The 22,026-nt window shown below is 36.0% G+C and overlaps 1 long non-coding RNA gene across 1 annotated transcript; it reads right to left on the minus strand.

The window, feature by feature from the left end:
- Positions 1 to 4,368: 4,368 nt before the first annotated feature.
- On the minus strand, positions 4,369 to 20,355 carry LOC111505734 (uncharacterized). The gene is made up of 3 exons (XR_012468384.1): positions 18,650 to 20,355; positions 7,799 to 7,965; positions 4,369 to 7,483 (listed from the first exon to the last, which is right to left on the minus strand). It is a non-coding gene; the product is annotated as an uncharacterized lncRNA (long non-coding RNA).
- Between the last annotated feature and the right edge of the window lie 1,671 nt (positions 20,356 to 22,026).

Genomic DNA, 22,026 nt, shown 5'->3' on the forward strand with positions numbered 1-22,026 from the left:
TATCACCAGTACTTCATATAACTTTTTTTCCTAAAAGTCTTCGTAACCAAGTTACGGGCCCTCGAAGTTACAAAATGAAAAATATTTTTCTTTGATAACTTTTCAAGTGAATATTCAAAATCATCCAAATTTTGGTAATTGACTAAACAAATGAATTCCGTCGATGAGCTTTCATGCAGGAGTCAGTTGTTTTGCTACAAAGTCAGGAACGGACTACCCCCGATGGTCCACACCCCAAAACTTTGAAATGACAGATATTTTTCAATATTTTTCAACAAAATAAGGTTACTTGGACAATTTTATGAATAAAAGTACTCGTGTGGAAAGTCGATCGGAGCAACGAGTCTTGATAAAAATGTAGTTCTACTCGACGACATCAAACCCGCTCGTCCACCATTATTTGAAATGAATAATTATCAAAGCAGAAATAATAATGATAACGTTAATTCAACAACATTTATGACAGGAATAATACAAATGCTAAAATGAAGTCGTAAACAAAAAGTACAGTACCTATATGGAAGTTTAAGTCACATTTGTGATAGCAGATATTTTTTCAAAAGAAATATCAAGTTCTGTAGATTCGTGGTGTTTTTAAACTAACAAGCTACTCTACTATGAAATATCGAATTCATTCCATATTTTGTATGTACATAATACGTGTGGAATAATCACGTTTCGTGTTGATCAGTTATCTGAATCTCATGAAACTCAACATTCGAATGTTTCAAATTCTTCTTCACAGCTAAACTGTTGAGGAGTTTCACTGATAATTATAATTTTATGGGAGAAATTCTTTAACACGAATCTAAATTTAGCTGAAAAAACGCACATCGGAAAAAATATTTACTATACTAATAAAAAGCAAACGAATGAACTACAAAAACGGCTGCACATGATCAGGTGAAAAATATCCAGGGAATAATTATGTTCCATTTCTTTCACAGATGTTGACAAAAAAACCTTTTAGAAAGTTTTGATAAAAAATGAGAAACTGGAATGCGATTTTGTTTTGTTGAGTGGTGCGTTGTCATATGACTATCATTGTATTGTCAATATTCTAAAGGATATTTTGATTTTTTTTGATATGGCCGAACAGTTTACATTCAATGAATATGCAGATATGCATGTATTTTATGGACGAGCATTTTGTAATGCTGCAGAAGCTCGTCGTCTGTATTCCGAGCATTTTCCCAATCGAACGGTACCGTCAAGAGAAACATTCGAGCGTGTCGATCGCAGCTTGAGGAAAACAGGTATGTAATAATTGATAATTAATTTGAGCACGTTGTTTTATTTCGATATTATTGTAGGTACAGTTTTGCCAAAACGAGGTGGTGAGGGCGCTCCTAGGACTGTACGTACCGTTGTATTGGAGGAAAATATTTTGGAAGCCGTCGCTGATGATCCTTCAATGAGCATCAGAAATCTATCAGAACAGTTCCATACATCCAAGTCCACTATTCATAGAATAATTAGGGAACAACGGCTCCACCCATTTCACATCCAGAAGGTACATGCCATGACACCTCAAGATTTTCCAGCACGACTGGAATATGCCAATTGGTTCATGGATAGGCAAAGAGAGGATATGACTTTTATTAATCGAGTTTTATTCACTGATGAAGCAGGTTTGAGTAGAGATGGAGTTATCAACTCTCATAATCTCCATATATGGGCCGAAGAAAATCCCCATGGGATATTGCAAACCAAACACCAATGGAAATTCAACGTGAATGTTTGGGCTGGTATCATAGGAAACCATCTCATAGGACCATTCGTTCTACAGGACCGATTGAATGGAGAACGTTATTTGGAGTTCATTCAGAACGATTTGAATGGACTTTTGGAACATGTTCCATTGCAAACCCGAAGAGATATGTGGTTTATGCATGATGGCGCTCCTCCTCATTTTAGTTTGATTGTGCGTGACCATCTGAACCATATTTTCCACAATAGATGGATTGGTAGAGGTGGGCCATATTCATGGCCATCGCGGTCTCCGGATTTAAATCCATTGGATTTCTTTCTGTGGGGGCATCTAAAAAGCCTTGTTTACGCTACACCTATTCACACAAGAGATGCATTGTTGAATAGAATAACATTACATTGTGAAGCCATACGAAACGACCCTGGAATGCTATTTCAAGTACAGAGAGGGTGTCTTCGCAGACTAAGAAAATGTATAGAGAGAGAAGGTGGTCATATCGAGCAGTTTCTGTAGCGAATTTTTCATTTCTGTTTGCTCTTGAGGCTCTTGAGTTTCGTTAGTTAAACGTGTTTGCATTATAAAAATTCGTTATGAACATTTTACCTATCATTTCCATTTTCCTTAAAAACTAATATTTTCGAATAATGGTAGACATCTCAGGATAAATGTTGTTGAATTAACGTTATCATTATTATTTCTGCTTTGATAATTATTCATTTCAAATAATGGTGGACGAGCGGGTTAGATGTCGTCGAGTGAAACTACATTTTTATCAAGACTCGTTGCTCCGATCGACTTTCCACACGAGTACTTTTATTCATAAAATTGTCCAAGTAACCTTAATTTGTTGAAAAATATTGAAAAATATCTGTCATTTCAAAGTTTTGGGGTGTGGACCATCGGGGGTAGTCCGTTCCTGACTTTGTAGCAAAACAACTGACTCCTGCATGAAAGCTCATCGAAGGAATTCATTCGTTTAGTCAATTACCAAAATTTGGATGATTTTGAATATTCACTTGAAAAGTTATCAAAGAAAAACATTTTTCATTTTGTAACTTCGAGGGCCCGTTACTTGGTAACGAAGGATTTTAGAAAAAAAAGGTATATGAAGTACTGGTGATATTTTGACCCCATCTATACATTCCCGAGAGGAAAAGAGGAAGTCCAGGGACACCCTGTATATATCAATGGATTGTTCTCATTGAGATGCTCCGGGGATATAATTAGATTTGCTGACGACACAGCTATATTTTATAAATCTGATAAGTGGGAGAATCTGAAACTTGAAACTGAACACGATTTCGAAATTATAAAAAAATGGTTCGAGCACAAACTACTTACAATCAACACAGACAAGACTCATTACTTACCGTTTAGCTGCAGCTCACCTGGACTTCCCAATTTCCAAGAATTGAAAATAGAAAGCACAACTGAAAAATTTGTCATACTACCTGTAAAAAAAATTAAATACTTGGGAATCGTCATTGACTATCGCTTAAAATGAGATCTTCACATAGCATACGTATTAAAGAAACTGAGAACCATTCTATTCAAATTCAGAAAACTCAAAGAAAACATACCTGTGGGCCTGATGAGAATGTTATACCATGCATTAGTAGAAAGCCATCTACGCTACGGAATTCTAGCATGGGGTGGAGTTTTGAGGACGCACATAAACCAATTAGAAGTGATACAGAGGAGATTCATAAGGCTGATATACTCTAAAAACCTCAGATATCCTTCTGACAAACTTTATTCTGAATCACAGATCTTAGACCTGAGGCAGTTATACTTCTTCATCACAAGTATCGAATATCATACTTCAAAACACTCCAACCAACTCCCTGTTCATAATTATAACACACGAAGTAAAAACTATTACAAACTTCCTTCTATGACTGAAACAACAACACAAAGATCGCTTTCTTACCTTGCACCAAAATGCTATAATCACATTCCGGAAGAGATTAAATCTCTGAAGAGCACTAATATGTTCAAAAAACGACTGAAATGCTTCATAAATAGCAACCCGAGAAATGTGATAAGCGAATTGTTAGATAAATAATGCTCACAGTCGGTTCACTTAAATCATGCCTCCTACTTTTTGTATCAAAATCATCATAATCGACTCCCGGTTGATTATATATTATATTATATTGTTCATTGTCATATGTGTGTGTGTATAGATGTGTTTGTGGATGTATGTATATGCGTATATATGTGTATATGTATATGTATATATATATATGTATGTGTATATGTATATAAGTGTATATATACATATATATATATATATATATATATATATATATATATATATATATATATATATATATATATATATATTGTCAAGTTATTTATTCATTTTATTCGTTTATCTATCTATATATTGTGGATTTATTTATGTATTGTGTATTTATTTATGTATTATGTATTTATTCATGTATTGTGTATTTATTCATGTTTTTACGATACTCGTGTATTTATCTATGTATTGTATATTTATTCATTCATTTATTCATATTATACTAGGCGATATCACGCACAAGAAACATTTTTTTCGAAAATGTTTCTTTTATGATGCCTTTGTTTGTTCACCCCTATTTTATAATATTTTTGTTGTTATCATTATGGTGAATAAACTCATTATTATTATTATTATTATTAATACTGTATCGAAAACAGTTCGACTCTGAAATCGGGGGCTTGCAATTAAATTTTTGGCGCCATAACGACCGTTCCAGGAATTCACAAGTTTGACCACCCTGTGTAACCGAATGTTTTCCATCGTTTTCCCAAAAATGGCATTCACCAACTGGTGGCTGCAGCCCTAAGACGAGTATTCAACTCGATGTAGGGACGCAGATTGTTTGAATTTCACAACACGATGAATTTTGGTTAAAATCGAATCATTTTTCAATACTTGTTTCGAATTGCGATAATGCAAAATATATTTGTCTTTATTATACAGGGTACTTATTGATTTTTTTTGTTTGGAATTTGGTGGTGCTTGAAGTTCTGGACAAAACGAAAAATCGTTATGTGAATCATGTAATATCTCAGGGTATTCCAAATCAACCTCCAATATGTAGCCATCTGAAGCATTGTCAGCATATAAATCATTGACGTCTAAATATAAAAGATATTTTGAAGACCTTTCTAGATTGTATGCTTTCATATATTTATTATTTGCTTCAGAATATATCTTCGAAGAAACCGATATTTCGCCCCGTATCCCTTTTTCTACAAACAAAATCATGTCAATGTCTTTTAAAATTTGTAATTTACAATTCGTATACTTCAAATGGCATCCCACGTGTACCCACGAAAGTTTTCAAAAACGTCTGCCAGTAATAAAATATCTGTTTTTAAATATAGGTCCGCATACGATCCCAAATTTGTAATTTCGAATGATTCCCAAACATGTTGTGCGTGAGCATATTTCTCTTCTGTTATGTATTCATCATTCAATTTATTATAGAATTCTTCTCGTGATGGTAACTCGGTGACGTTCAATTTCTCCATGATATCTATATATTCATATGGAAATACCCCCTTCCTGGTGAGAAGAGCGAATTTCTCATCATCTAAATGACTGAATTTTTTTTTTATTTTCAAATCATTTTGATCCAATGTGGATACTAATTCATCCAACGATGTTCCCATAAATCGAAAAGAATCTATAAATCGAAATTTAATTTTAGTTTCAGCATCCTTCTGTGTGAAGGAAAAATATTTTTTTTTATTCGAGGGAAGTATGCTCACACAGCCTTTTTTTGCGATAATGATAATGAAGTGACTGTCGTATCCTGAAAGATTATGAAAAGTGATGGGTACCACGAATAATTTTCGAAAGTTGACATTACAGGAGGCTTGGTGTGCAAATCCGCGGAACGCTCCCGTATAGTGACCGTGATCGTACACGATAACATCTTTGGGAGCGAACGGTTTTTCGCAAATATGACAAGTCGTTGCAGCACCGATATTATTTAAAGGCACTATCATCGGCTCAATATTCTTAATTTTGGATTCAACAAATTTTGCAATACCAGACAACTCATCGGCAAACCATTTCATACAGTCTTCACCTCGACAGCTTTTGAAATGAGAGAGACTGTCGTCATAGGAACACTTGAAGTGGTAGCCTGCACTGAAAGGTATATGTTTTTGATATTTTGTAATTTTTTTAGATATGCTTTCGTTACATTTTTTCAACAGTGACTCGAAATCAGCAAAAATTATAAACGGACATTTTTGTTTATAATTTCAAAATTCCACATAATCGTATGTAGGAAAGAAAATTTTACAATCATTCACTTTTTCGCACAAAACAGTATGATCATTTAATTTTTGCTGACTTGAAAAATGATTTAGGCATCTATCACAAAAGATTTTTTCCTTGATATTTTTGTTCAGTTGTCTACTCAACAATCGAGACATGTCTTCGATCCAACAATGATGGAATTCAATTTCAGTCTCATCATCGTCATTAATAGGTGGAGCCCCATAATCGTTCAATTTTGGAAAATATTTGTCATGAATTAATAACAAATTAACATGTCTGTCTCGTTTTGTTGTCGTGAGTCTGGCAGGTACTACTACAAAAATTGATTTTTCCTTTGCTTGATTCAATTCCAAAGTGTAAACATTTACAGAAATATCATTAAGTTTTTCAAATTTGGGAATTTGTTTCAAGTCCATTGGAGTATTTAGCCCTGTAGTATTCAAAATTGTAGAATAGTGTGGATATTTTGACACTCAGTTAGAAATTTTTGCTACAGGATACAAGGCGCTAATAATACTCCCAAAGGAGCACATTTCGTCATCGTTTTGTACATTAATGCATGCCTGCTTCCTTTCGATTTCTTGTGGCAGTGGAATGAAAGAAGAATCGTTACCAATCACATATTTATTTATTGCTACTTCCAACAAAAGAATTTCACTCAAAGCCCACCCCAACTGTCGTTCTTCAAATTCGCCTAATATAACATCTACAGCGTTATCATTGTACCAAGCAGCCAAGTCCGTACTTGAATCAATAACTTTATTTGGCGTACTGAAATATTTGCGATCAACAATTTCCCCATCATTCGATTTTTTAATGAAGTAAAATTAACTTTGAGGCATGACATTTGTTTCGAAATTTTGGAAATCTCACGTTTGAATAATGAAAAAGCATCGTCTAGAAACTTTTTAGGATCTTTATGAGTTAAATTGATGATCACCCCCGTTGTTACTCTACTATTGGAAACATTGTTAACATTTTGTTACTTCACCCTGGTGCTTCGTCGTTTCAAACCCGAGCCAATACGTTTATTATTCATCATTTTTATAATCACTTTGAAGCGTTTCAATTCCCCAATTTCTGTAATTATTTTCTTTTTTTCCTCAATCGAAAATTTTTTCATAGCTAAAACGCATTTCTTTATATGTTTATTAATAAATTTTATAGCTTGTTTGACAATATGATCCGAATAATTATCTTTGATGTGTAAAATGTATTTATCAATTACCGACTTGATTTTTGGAAAATCGACCATTTGGATTTCATTTATTGACATGACTCACCGATATTTTGTTCACAAATGAAATTCTAGGTGTGATGAGTCGGTTTTGGAAGCTGCAGAGAATTGAATCTCGTTCTGTGGACACTTTTGAGATGGTTCTGGAAGCTGCTGTAATTTGAAACTCGTTCTGGAAAGGTTGCTAAGTTGGATTTGGATGTAGTTGTTGAGATGACTGAACTGATACTGCACACGTTGATGTAGTGTTCTGAAATAAATATGATTTTCAATGCAAATATACACCAAAGAAAAATAAAATTCAAGAGTGGGAGTAATGTGTTTCATGGAGTGATTGTGAAAAATGAGCGAGCTACAGTTATAACTGAAAAAAAAGTCAACTGTCATTCAAAACAACGAATTTAAAACACATATTCTGCAAGTACTTAACACATAAAAAATATTGAAAACACTTCTTTATGCGGATCATATCTATGAATGAAAAACTTTTTGAGTCGAACAAAAAATATAGTATACAACCATAAACTCTATACATTTATTGAACAAAGAAAAAAGCAGTACTAACCTTAATTTCATACAATTTCAAATGAAACAACAAGACAACGTATTTTCCTGATACAAAATTCTTCTAAATGGGGGTGATACTCCTCCGTCACTCGGTGTGGTAACAAATTGTTATTGTTGTTAATTAGTTCTCTCTTCACGACTGAATTTGGATTTTAGGAAATCCACCTGCGAGAAACCAAAAATAAAAAAACAATTGATGTTTCAAATTATACGAACACTCTCTCAATGTGTCTCTCAATAAACAACAACATGAATGAAAGTTATTCGTAACTCACTATGTGTTTTATTTAACTAGAAATCTGCTCAAAAAATGAGCTTATGTTTACTACAGTATAAATGTGTGTATAGACAAACTATGGCATTGTCAAAGGCAAATAGATAAAATATTATTCAGCTTGGATGATTCTCGAGTAAAATTCATAATCACGTTTCCCGGTTATTAGGCTGCCATCTAACATCAAAACAAATTGTACGATACAATAATTACTGTAAGAGATATTATTCAAGAAAAATTAATGTCAGCAATTACCAGTTCTTATCTTTTATTCATTATTGAAAATTGAGAAATATTAGCAATTGTTATTCCCTATCTCCTGATGTATGTAGGATAAAAATAGTAGTCCAGGGTTGGCTTGAGTAATAGTAAATACCTTTTGATCCTCAAAAAGTATGTATAAAGAAACACTCAAGTATATCAATCTCAGAAAAATTTTGAAAGATTAATAATAATTCAACAACAACTCTCACCACCTTTGAATTACATCAAATTTGAATAAATTTTTTCGTGAACGAGTCAAAAACGTATAAAAATCTTGCAATAAAAATTCATAAAGTGAACATGAAAAACACTCACTTTCAGATGAAATCGTCGCACTTGTCACTAGTATCACTGATACAACTAACTCATCATTTTGCCTCGCAGGAGGTATTTATAGGAAAATAAGTGATGACAAATTATGCAATCAAACAAAGAGCCTTTGTTTCGTCACTTTGAGCCACGTGTGTGGCTTTATCGATGAGTGATAGCGATAATTCTGCATACCTGTATTATATATTTTCACCAACTTGGAATAAAACAAAAAATTTACTGTTTCAATAAAAATATTCATTTTTTTATCAAATTTCATAATTGTTGTACAAGTCTGATTAGAATACACGCTGAAATCGTAGATTCTATGATAACTCTATACACGTCAAATTCCATTTGTGACTCCTTTTTCTCTTGCTCCGTTGCGTGTTCTGGAACAAATTCAACAGTTTTTTTTCAATGCGGAGATCTTGAAATATATTTTTCAATTTACATTTGAATGGTGTATTCTTTGGAATTGCGCCTGCGCAAATACTGCCTTCTGACCCTCATTGACTGATATCGAACGAATCGATTTCCATTGTTTACATGTATAAATACTAGCCTTCACGCATATTTCCTTGGAATTTAACTCACATTCGGTACGTTTGCATATTGAACGGAAATTATTGTAGTCGTAAGCACAAAATTTGTTTTTTAGCATCGTTGACGGCATATTCTACACTCTGAGGCTGGAACACTTTGTCTTGAATGTCTAAATTATTCAACTGTTCGAGAACCTTTTCCTTTTCCTCATATAATTGAATATCTTGACGTAAATGTTGGACACGTCTCTCAAATTCCTCTACTTTTTTAATTTTAATTTTATTACTATTTTTTGTTCACCAACGACATACGGAACATCGTTTTCCTTCGAAAGTTATGCAAAATAACGTATTTTGAAATGTCATTTTCGAATACTTCGCTCCCCCATTGCCCTCACGTTGAGTCCACAACGCTTAACCTCTCGACACTTTTGGATCTCCTCTTTCTCCTGATGATGCTAACTTGGTTAACAAAGATACGAGAATTAGTGTCCTTTCGGCATGTTGGAATGCTAGACTTCTGTTAAACTGACATGTTTTTTCTTAAATGTTATATTTTGACGCACTCTGTACACTTCGACGACATGTTTTTTTCTTTAAATGATGTATTTTGAGACATACCGTACAGAGTCGTATTCCTAACCCTTCATTTTCAAACCGGCAACGCTACATTGCCCTATACACAAAGATTTATTGTACAACCGGCAACGCCGAACCTGCCATGCTGGCATTGGCAGCGTAAAACCTCGATACCATCTTCATCTCTCTTTGCCTCGATTACGTCACACGCGTCTCTCGCTCATATACATCTTCAGATGAAATATTAATTTTTTCCCAAATCTAAGTATCCGGCAATGCTACATTGTCCCATAGACAATGATTTATTGTACAACCGGCAATACCTGCTTGCGCTAGCAACCGGTAAAACCTCGATACCATCTCCATCTCTCTTTGCATCGATCACGTCACACGCGTCTCTCACTCTTACACACACACATACACATCTTTACATGAAATATTCATTATTTCCCAAATCTAAGTATATTTTCCTATCTTCAATTGGAAAATGAATTAGGGTTCACTTGTGTAATCGACTTCCTGCACAACTGTTGAAACTTGATTCATGTATTTGGTATATGAATATGTGGATATCAAGATCCATTCTATAAGTTATTTACGTGAATAATGATGTGTTTTTTGAATAATTCTCATCGATCATTACTTCTATCATTGATTTTTGCAGATAAGAAAATAATATTTTTCAATATAGTATCATTTGTTAGAGAAATACTGGGAAATGAGATGAGTTTTTTTATTCATACTCATGAATCATGAAATTCACAATCCTTTTTTCAAGATATGAAAATAATATTTATTCGATAAACTATATTCGAAGTCATTTGTTTGGATTTGAGATGTTGAAATTGTTTTCCAAATATAAAAATAATATTCGGTTGATATATTATCATCAAAGTTATCTGTTTCAGTGATGCTATGAGAAGTGTTGAAGGTTTTATTTCATTAATACCATTGTCACGCCTCGTATTTATCGTTGACACATCGAATGAAAGGGAAACGAAATCAGATTTCATCGACAGAAAGAAAAACGAAGACGATGCCAAGAGGGCACTAAGTTGTATCTTCACTAATAATAGTCGCATCATCACATGTAGCACTTCAAATAAAAGAGGAAAAAAGCAGAATTCATGTTTTTGTTGCGCTATTTATATCCAAGGTGACATGGATCAATGTCAACGCTGAATAGGCATCTAACAAAGACTCTTTGTTTTTCTTTTGTTTCATTTCAGAATAGGTCTTCACTAATTTTTATATTCATAGCCGAGGTGACATTGATCACTGCCAATGTCAAATCTGCATCCGGAGATACGCAGAAGTCAATTTGTAAACGATTTCTCGTTGATCCACAACTTGTCGTGAACATGGCTACTAGGGATTAGAGAGAGAGCATAGCTCCCAGGGTAGGCCGCCAGATTTTAAACAGTGAAGAAGGGCGTGGGTGGGATGGAGGATAGAGCGCCACCCGCTTTATCAACCCTGGAGCTCATACAGCATACACAACAAAAACGGGAAATTTACTCTAAACGGTAACCAATTGAATCAAACTCAAATCCAGTTGAAATATTTATAATTCCTTTCCCTAACATCTACACCTTTCTCAGTTGGTTCCAAACTTGTTAACAAATCCCTTGATGTATCTGTCAGTTTATAAATTTTATCAACCGTTATTATAGGACTCCTCCTACAATACTGGCAGAAAGCCTTGAGCTCCTGAGGCCAAAAATTGTCAAATGTGAGAAGATATTACTTTTCTAATTGTAAACGATACCAAAATGTTCATAAGATATAAATTATTACAGCTATAACACAAATGTTTCAATTGTAAGGGTACTGTAATGAACCCCGGCTCCCCAAGGAAGAAAGGAGAATGTATCTTCAATACTTGGGACGTTTTTGTTTTGAAGTTATACTTTACCTTAGATATAGCTATATCGCCAGCTTACAGTAGGTTGAGGGAATGAATTCATCTACATAGGCATAAAAGCATATACCCTACACTAATATTTTTTTCCCTTTTGGGCAGGTTCGAAGAACATAAATCTTTGTTGAGATAATAAATCAAGCATCAAAAATCTAGTCACTGATAAGTTATTTGTCCCTATCTTAATAGCTCAGCTCATCTGTGCGTGTGTCTCCCTCAAGGTGGCTTGAAAAACAAGAATGGTATTAGAGTTCCAAACTTAGGTCTGTAGTGTTCAGTCGGTACAACAATTGTGAACGGCTCAACAGCGGGTAACTACCAACTACTGCTACTACTGTATCAGGCATTCAGGCAAGGATGTCTAGTCTTACAGCAATACTAACACGAGGAAATGGTATCCAGATGAAAAAAGGCCTAAAATGAAACAATTCATATTAGATGAAAACGATTCACTGAAAGTGATGTCCAGGACGATAAGTCTGGATAGAATGATCAAACTCATTCTCTGAATATATGAGTTCTCTCGTTGATGAATACCAACTCACCTTTCAGTGTCGTGTGGCCTATAGGTTTACTTTTGCTCTCAAGAAGCAAAGATTCAAATCAGTAAGATTCTGTTCTCCATAAGAAATTGAATCACACAAGTGAGTTGAATGTTGTACCAGCATCCAAATGGCAAGAATAAAACAAATTCCTAGTCTTATAAAAGATGATCTTACTTGGTTAATCCGAAAAATCGGAAAGTTTGGACATAAATTCCAAAATTAGCAAATAGCTACCAAAAGTACCACAAATAATTTTGAATCCCGGCGGCAAGACATTCATGGAACCAAAGTCGTCAATTCACCGTTCCCTCAGAGCACAGAATCCTCATGGGATTCGAATATGTGTTCGAATATAACTAATGCGTTCGAATATATCCTTGTTTAGTTGTTTATCAGTGAATGGAAACTAAACGAATGATGAGGTATTAAAATATCCCAAAACCTTCATGGAAGTATTCATTTCAGGTTTAAATAGTCATCGACCTCAAAACAGAACAAATAACAAAATGAAACCGTAACAACTCATTCCTTCTCCGGAGGAAAGTTTCAAAGAAACTTCCATGAGATGTCAACGATATAAAATACCGAATTGATAAACCAAATACGAGTATCATTCATTTTCCGGTGAATGTGCTTTGTTATCGTTTGCGTTCCATATTCCCATCGACCTATCGTTCTTATCTATCAGTTCGTAGGTCCATGGTAACACTACGCGACTGATCTCGAATGGTCCAGTGAATTTCTCTGCAAGCTTTGCCGTGAATTTTTTTGCAGCGTCGGACAGAGCGTAATTCCTCTTCCAAATCAATTGACCAAGGTAAAACGTTTCATTCCGATGCCTGAGGTTGTATATCTTTCGACTCCTTTCATATGCTGCCATAAGTCGTTTCCGTACGTCAACGAAAGAGTTCTGCCAACTCGATTTGTCGCTCCTCCACCCCAAGAGTAATCGATGAGCGAGGCATGGAATCTTCCATTTCATTGAGATCCACTTCACTTCCGAAATTCACAAGATTCGGTGTATAACTCGTCGCCTCGTGTTTTGCCGAACGCAACGCCTAGGATAATTTTGTCAGGTACTTGTCCCACTGGCTGTGATTATCCGAGACGTATGCTGTCAATACTGTTTTGAGGACTCTATGAGTTCATTCAACAGGATTTAATTTGGGATGGTAATTAGCCGTGTACTTGAGTTGGATATTATATTTACCATGATGTTTTTGAATAAAGTGCTTCTAAATTGTGCCCCGTTATCGACAATTATTCTTCTGGGAGCACCATGAACTAAAATCACATGATCCTCCAACCATTTCAAAATGTTGGTCGAGGTTGTCATCCTCATGGGGAAAAACAAGACGAATTTGCTGAAGCAATCCATTACGGACAATATATATGAAAATCCAGAAGTGGACCGAGGGAGGGGACCTACCAAGTCAACACTAATGAGTTCCCACGGCTTTGAAACAGTCACTTGAGCAGGAAGCATCTGTCCAGCAGAGAGTTTCTGTTCGGGTTTAATCTCTATACAAGTGGTACATCGCCTTATATACTTAGCCACATCAGATCTCCACTTAGGCCAGTAGAATTTCTGTGAAATCTTGCCAACAGTTTTCCATATGCCAAGATGTTCACATGCTGCGGGATTATGATGATCTCTTATAACATCAAAACGTTTTTCACGAGGGAGAACTATTCGCCATTCACTTCCTGAGAGACCAGGATACTGAAGCTTGACCTTCCGTAGAAGTTTTCTATCCTGAAAGGTCCACAACGGGTATTTGACATGATACTTGATAATTTTTTTGCACATTTTATTGAACCATTTATCATCTGAATGGGGAGGCTTCTCAAACCGTACGTCAACGAGATCTATAACCAGGACTGCCCTAGAGATAGTATCGTGCTCAAGATGATCTCTCCCTTTTCGGTGTATGACTTCGAAGTCGTACTGCTGGAGCCTAAGAGCTCATAGCGCTATTCTCCCAACAGAATCTTATATGTTAAAAAATCATCGAAGGCTCATGTCGTCAGTTATCACCGTGAATTTAGTTTCTTCCAGGTATGGTCTCAACTTTTCGAAAGCGAAGGTGACCGCCGAGCACTCCTCTGTAGTGGAATATCGGCGCTCAGTTTTGGTTAGGGATCTGTTGAGGTAGCAGATAACTTTATCGCCTTCGGGGTATTTTTGGGTTAAAATACCCCCCAACCCATAGTCAGACGCATCTGTTCCAACGCCAATATGGGTGCTGAGACTAAGTGTTGCTTCACTTCATTCAGAGCTTCCTTATATTTAGAATCACAGTTGAATGGTCGATTCTTTTGTATGAGCCGAGTCATTGGGGCGACAACCGTCGAAAAGGAAGGAATGAATCACCTGTACCAGAAGGCCAAGCCAACCACTCTTCTAACTTCCGATACCGCACGCGGAGTAGGGATCTTTAAGATTACCTCCACTTTTCCTGGATCAACCAAGAGACCAGAGGAGTTCACTACATAACCTAAGTATCGTAATTCCTGACGACAGAAAATACATTTTTCTCTGTTCAACGTGAAACTGGCATTACGTAGCCGGTTCATTTGGATGACATCATTACGAATAATGATGTCATCCAAATAGACAAATAGAAATGACTCCAGATCCGCTCCAACGACCCTATCTATCAATCGTTGCCACGTAGTGGGGGCTGAGTGAAGACCGAAAGGCATTCGTTTGAAATGGAACAAACCCCGAGTTGGTACCGTAAAGGCGGTTAATGGAAGAGAACTCTCGGCTACTGGTATCTACCAATATGCGGACTTGATATCCAATGTTGACAAATATCGAGCATCCCTCAGCCTGCCGAGAATGGAACTCACGTATGGAATGGGGTAGGCATTAGGAACACTGACCGCGTTTAGCTTCTTGAAATTTACGCAAAATCTCCACCGCCCATCACTCTTCTTCACCATCACAATTGATCAAGACCAAGGTGAGGAAGACGGTTCGACAATGTCATTTGCTAACATATCGTCTAATTCGGCGTTAACCACTTTTTGGAGTTCTGGTGGAATGGGGTTATACCGCTGTTTAATGGGGGCAGCTGTATTACGAATCTCGTGTTCAACGAAATGCGTTCATCCTAGCCCTGTTCCCATTTTCATAAAAGCCTCATTCACGATATCATTTAGTTTTTGACGCTGTTCCGCAGACAAAGTGTCAGCGTCCTGGATACCTGCAAGCTCCACACTTGGTGAATCATCCGGCTTAAATGTCCATTCTTTTGCACGTAAGTCCGGAATGATGGCCATAGCTGTCCAAAAGTCAATGCTCAATATCGAACTATGAGGAAGACTTGGAATAACTAGTACATTAATGACACGAACTCGATCTTGTAGTTGAATTGGAAGCGAAAGAGATCCAATCACTTCGCAACTTTGTCAATTCGCCACTGTGCACATTCTAGGTTCACCTCCAACCAAATCACATATGTTACATAAAATATCCCAGTCCGATCTGCCCAGTATCGTTCTGGAGGCACCACTATCCAACAAACTCAAAAATTCTCGTTCAAATATAATAACCTACAAGTACGGACGCTCGTCACCTCTCGCATGAGCCAAAACAAAATCTAAAATTATTTGTTCGGTTAAAGAGGCCTTACCAAATATTTTTCGACTGCGACGTATGAGGCAGTTGACCTATGACTGCTTCGTTGCACTCACGTTTTTTGAACATTTGGAGCAAAATGGTTTCGTGACCGCACTTGAAACAAAATATTTCCTTTGGTTGACTACATTGTCGAAACTTATGTCCAGTTTTCCGACAATTCCAACATTGAGGTGCATTAGGCTGGCCAATCTCTGAACATTTGTCGACTATTATGAATAACGAGCGGGACTTTCTGAGATAGCGGAAACGTGGCTAGGACGGCGATAGGCTAGGTCAGGCTCTAGCAGACCTTGTAAATTTGAAGGTGGTGTACAAAATCTTTGGTCTCGCCACTCAATCTCCTCTACAGATCGAGCGAGATCACTGAGTGTAGCCAATGAATTCAAGTTGTATATCGAGAGTTGTGTCTGAAGGTGGAGCAAGAGGTTTTTTCTCATAATTTGTACACGATCCTCTTCCCGTGGAAGGACTGGTAATTTCTCCATCACCGAAACATAGGTGATGATGCGTTCCTGAACACTTTGTGTTCTACGACGGATCTCGTCCCGCAATCCTTGCTCATGATCATGTGGTTGAAAAGAATTCCGAAGTTTCGCAACCAATTCTTTCCATGGCATAAATTAATTCATTCTATACCACAGAAGATCATCTTTCTGAAACAATTCTGACGCTGATTGAAGTAACCTTTCTTTTGAAACACCCCGTGAGACTCTCAACTCTTCCACTCGTTTCAAAAAGCTAGTTACACTAGTGACGCCGTCGTACTGTGAGTTCCACCGACTCATATCTAGAAACGACACGTCCACCAAATCAGGTCTATCCCTATTCCTATAGGAGGAGGTCTCTGCAAGATATGTTCAATTAACATCAGTATGTGAGCTATTCAATGGAGGAGTGAACTGAAGATGTCCCAGTCGAGTCGAGAAGTCGATTGTTGAATTCGTACGGACCATATTATCTCAAAGTCTATCAGATACTCTCGGTACTTCTTCAGCTTGATCTTCAAATCAAACAGACGGGATAGATGGATGGAACCTTTCGGGATTCCTTCCCTCAGGTGGCAACGACACCCTTTTGTCAACTCGACTCATTGGGTCTCCCAACGATTCGAACATTCCGAGCGGTTCCGTCACTCTCCTTTCTTGAAATCTAGGTTCCGCTGTGTTGAAGAAAACATACAGTTTTATGATTCAAGAGGTCTCGTATTCATAGGCATCAACAAATTAGGATTTTCCGAATTATTCCCGGTTCTTGCGTGATTCACATCATCCCCAGTGAATTCAGGTTCCAATAAATTTCGCAGGTTGTACTGAGACATGGTTCGATTTTGAGAATTTGGTTCTGTACATACAACCTCAGGAATGAGTGATATTGATTCATTCAAGAAAGTGCTTGTAAAGGAATATCCTCAGACAATGAACCTTCCATTACACGACGCATGTCCATCAATAACGTATCGCACCAGCCAGAAAGAGCCCTACGCCTGGATGTTTGAGGAGGATCACATTCAATACGCCGTAACCGTGACCTCGAATGTAACAACCGCGAGGATATTCGTTTGAATTCATTATCTTTATTGTTCATATCAAAATATTGAATTGATTGAGGCAAATCACCTAATTTTCCTTCACAAAGTGAAAATTCATACCCCGGTTCTAAATTTACGAACTCCAGCCGTGTCATCTCCACTTCGCGTTCCAATTTCAGAATTTGGCGGAAGTGAGAACGTTTTTCCGCAACCGTTCTCGATACGTTGGATGCCAATTTGTCAACCGAACACTAAAACCGCAAATTGGACAAACAAATATTCAAGCCCTGCCCTAGAGTCGCTTAAACAAACAGGAATTATAAATTTTTCAGAACCAACGGAGACAGTGATGATAAGGAAACAAAGCAAAAGAAAGTAACGTTGGGCGCCACTTTGTCACGCCTTGTATTTATCGTTGACTGATTAAGTCAATTTGTAAACGATTCCTCGGTGTTCCACAACCTGACGTGAGGATGGCTACTAGGGATTAGAGAGAGAGCATAGCTCCCAGGGTAGACCGCCAGCTTTTAAACAGTGAAGAAGGGCGTGGGTGAGATGGAGGGTAGAGCGCCACCCGCTTTATCAACCCTGGAGCTCATACAGCATACACAACGAAAACGGGAAATTAACTCTAAACGGTAACCAATTAAATCAAAATCAAATCCAGTTAAAATATTTATAATTACTTTCCCTAACATCTACACCTTTCTCAGTTGGTTCCAACCTTGTTAACAAATCCCTTGATTCATCTGCCAGTTCATAAATTTTATCAACCATTTTTATAGGACTCCCCCTACAATATTGGCAGGAAGCCTTGAGCTCCTGCGGCCACAAAGTGTCGAATGTGAGAAGATGTTACTTTTCTAATTGTAAACAATACCAAAATATTCATGAAATATGAATTATATTACACCTATAGCACAAATGTTTCAATTCTAACGGGACTGTAATGAACTCCGGCTTCCCAAGGAAGAAAGGAGGATTTCTCTTCAATACTTGAGATGTTGCTGTTTTGAAGTTATACTTCACCTTAGATATAGCTATATCGCCAGCTTACAGTAGGTTGAGGGAATGAATCCATCTACATTGGCATAAAAGCATATACCCTATACTTATATTTTTTTTCCTTTTTGGGTAGGTTTGAAGAACATAAATCTTTGATGAGATAATAAATCAAGCATCAAAAATCTAGTCACTGATAAATTATTTGTCCCTATCTTGATAGCTAAGCTTACCTGTGTGTGTGTGTCTCCCTCGAGGTGGCTTGAAAAACAAGAATGGTCTTAGAGTTCCAAACTTAGGTCTGTAGTGTTCTGTCGGTACACCAATTGTGAACGGCTCAACAGCGGGTAACTACTAACTACTGCTACTACTGTATCAGGCATTCATGTAAGGATGTCTAGTCTTACAGCAATACTAACACGAGGAAATAGTATCCAGATAAAAGAAGGCCTAAAATGAAACAATTCATATTAGATGAAAACGGTTCACTGGAAGTGATGTCCAGGACGATAAGTCTGGACAGAATGAGCAAGCTCATTCTCTGAATGTATTAGTTCTCTCGTATTAGTTCTCTCATCTTTTGGTGTCGTGTGGCCTATAGGTTTACTTTTGCTCCCAAGAAGCCAAGATTCAAATAAGTAAGATTCTGTTCTCCATAAAAAATTGAATCACACAAGTGAGTTGAATGTTTTACCAGCATCCAAATGGCAAGAAAAAAACAAATTCCCATTTTTATAAAAGATGACCTTACTTGGTTAGTCCGAAAAATCGGGAAGTTTGGACATTAATTCCAAAAGTACCACAAATAATTTTGAATCCCGGCGGCAAGATATTCATGGAACGAAAGTCGTTAATTCACCGTTCCCTCAGAGCACAGAATCCTCAGGGGATTCGAATATGTGTTCGAATATAACTAATGCGTTCGAATATATCCTTGTTTAGTTGTTTATCTGTGAATGGAAACTAAACGAATGACGAGGTATTGAAATATCCCACAACCTTCATGGAAGTATTCATTTCAGGTTTAAATAGTTGTAGATCTCAAAACAGAACAAATGACAAAATGAAACCGTTACACCATACTCATTGATAATTACGTATAGATACCAGATACAAGAATGATATTTGTTTGATTTTCATTTGGATCATACTCATTGATAATTACTTCAGTCATTTATTTTTCAAGAAATAAGTATACAAGTAAAACTCATATGAATTGAAGGGGTAATATTTTTAGGAGTGATTTATTTTTTGAGAAAGAAAGTTTTTGGCTTTCTACTACTCCATCTTGATACAAAAAAACTATCAGAATATTCCAAAGAAAGGTAGGAAGTAATCAATTTGAAAATAAGTAACTCTATACATGGAAGTGTAGATCATGAAAAGAAGCAACTTTCAGACACAAACTGGAAGAAAGCCCTCCTGAAACAGCTACTTCCATATAAACATTGAATTACACGAAAGAAAAAAAAATCTTCCGAAACAAATACTTTTATATGAACACTGAATTATACAGAAGATACTTTTCTCTACTCACTTTGTATTCCAAACATTCGTTATGGAATAAAATCAGATATCATTCACAGGAGTTCTACTTTAAATGAATGGTAACAAATTGCACTTACATGGAACAAAGTCATCCCCACTGGTAGACACCGATGTTTCACCGTAAGACACTTGCCTTAGGGCTCTTCAGTACCAATCTGGATAACATTATAGAAAATACACACAATTCATTCATGAATTATGATTTCTCATGTCACGGAATAAGTTTGATCTACTTATGTCATCGATGACATCGTAATGACATTCATTCACCTATTTGATTAAATCCCAGCCAAGAGGAATCTCATTTGAATTGAAGGGGTTATATTTTTAGGAGTGATATATTTTTTGGGAAAGAAAGTTTTTGTCTTTCTACTACTCCATCTTGATACAAAAAAAGTGGGAATCTTCCAAAGAAAGGAAGGAACTAATCAATTTGAAAATAAGTAACTCTATACATTGCTGTGTAAATCATGCAAAGAAGCAACTTTCAGACACAAACTGGAAGAAACCCCTTCTGAAACTCCTGTGAATGATATCTGATTTTATTCCATAACGAATGTTTGGAATACAAATTGAGTAAAGAAAAGTATCTTCTGTATAATTCAGTGTTTCCATAAAAGTATTTGTTCCGATAAAAAATGTTCATTCGTGTAATTCAATGTTCATCTGAAAGTAGCTGTTTCAGGAGGGTTTTCTTCCAGTTTGTGTCTGAAAGTTGCTTCTTTGCATGATCTACACATCCATGTATAGAGTTACTTTTTCTCAAATTGATTATTTCCTTCCTTCCTTTGGAAGATTTCCACATTTTTTTTGTATCAAGATGGAGTAGTAGAAAGCCAAAAACTTTCTTTTCCATAATACTCATATATTCAATAAATATTTCAAATAATTACATGAATTGATTGAACTATTTTCATAAAACATTCTTTATGCTAGATATTTTTAAAATATTACTAGATTGAAGAAAAATATATTGCCTCAACCACGGAGAATTCTGTGCTCAACAACCAAAGATATTATGCACTTTGATTCTTCGATTCCTTCTGAATCGTGCTGTGGGATGTGTTTAAGGATTTTTGGTCATTTTATCGTTCATTTGTGCTCAGATTTTGAATATAATATTATCAACGTTATCTGTTTGAATGATTCTGTGAGATTGATCAAAAGTTTCATGTGATCATTATTTCCATCATTCATTTCCCAGATATTAAAAATAAAACTATTGCAAAATTCACATATTCGAATATGATCAGTTCTACACTCAACATATGACGAAAACATGACTAGATTGGAGGAAAAAATACTCCCCAAACTACGCAGTTTTTCGTATGCAAAAACCCAAATAGATGTGCTCCTTCTTTCCTATTTATTTTTTTTTTCATTTCATTACCTCAAATCACAAAAATGTGTACAGGAAAGAATTTATTGAAGTACCTTCAAATTAAAATGCAAGTTTTTATCATACAGAGTCACCATTAAAGTGTGCACCATGGGAAACATTTTTTTCGAAAAGTTTCAATGAAGTTTAACGTCGGCACTTGTTTGTGCTTTGGATTTAACTTGAAATGATGCGGCCAACTGCGACCCACTGACGTTCAGTGTTTGCCAAATTCAACTTTTTTTTTGAAAAAATTTGAGAAAGTGCATTTCTAGATCGAATTTAACAAAAAGTTACTTGAAAAAGTTTTGTTACGGCAATTTTTTATCCATATGCCAAATTTTATGCAACTTAGATAAAGTTAACGTTTTGTTTATTTTTGACAGATATCCTCTTTATTTTAAAAAACAAGTTCGGTTAATTGTCATCAATTCATGTATACATAACAAACTCATCATGGAGTTCAACTTTTCTGATGAATTTTCACTTATACGGACATTTTTAGAGAGAAATTAAAAATGTGCTATAGAAATTTCAACATGACTGGTGCAAAATTTCAATCACTTGGCTATTTTCTGAAACAAACGTCAGTACCTTCAATTTTGAGAAAGCAGACACAACTCAAAAACTGCAATAAGTATTAATAAAATTACTAGAGTTGAAATTATGTTAAAATTTCAATAT

This window comes from Leptinotarsa decemlineata, unplaced genomic scaffold, assembly GCF_025532065.1.
Source record: "Leptinotarsa decemlineata unplaced genomic scaffold, Ldec_3_MD MMD2_P_RNA_scaffold_2, whole genome shotgun sequence".
Lineage (NCBI taxonomy): Eukaryota > Metazoa > Arthropoda > Insecta > Coleoptera > Chrysomelidae > Leptinotarsa > Leptinotarsa decemlineata.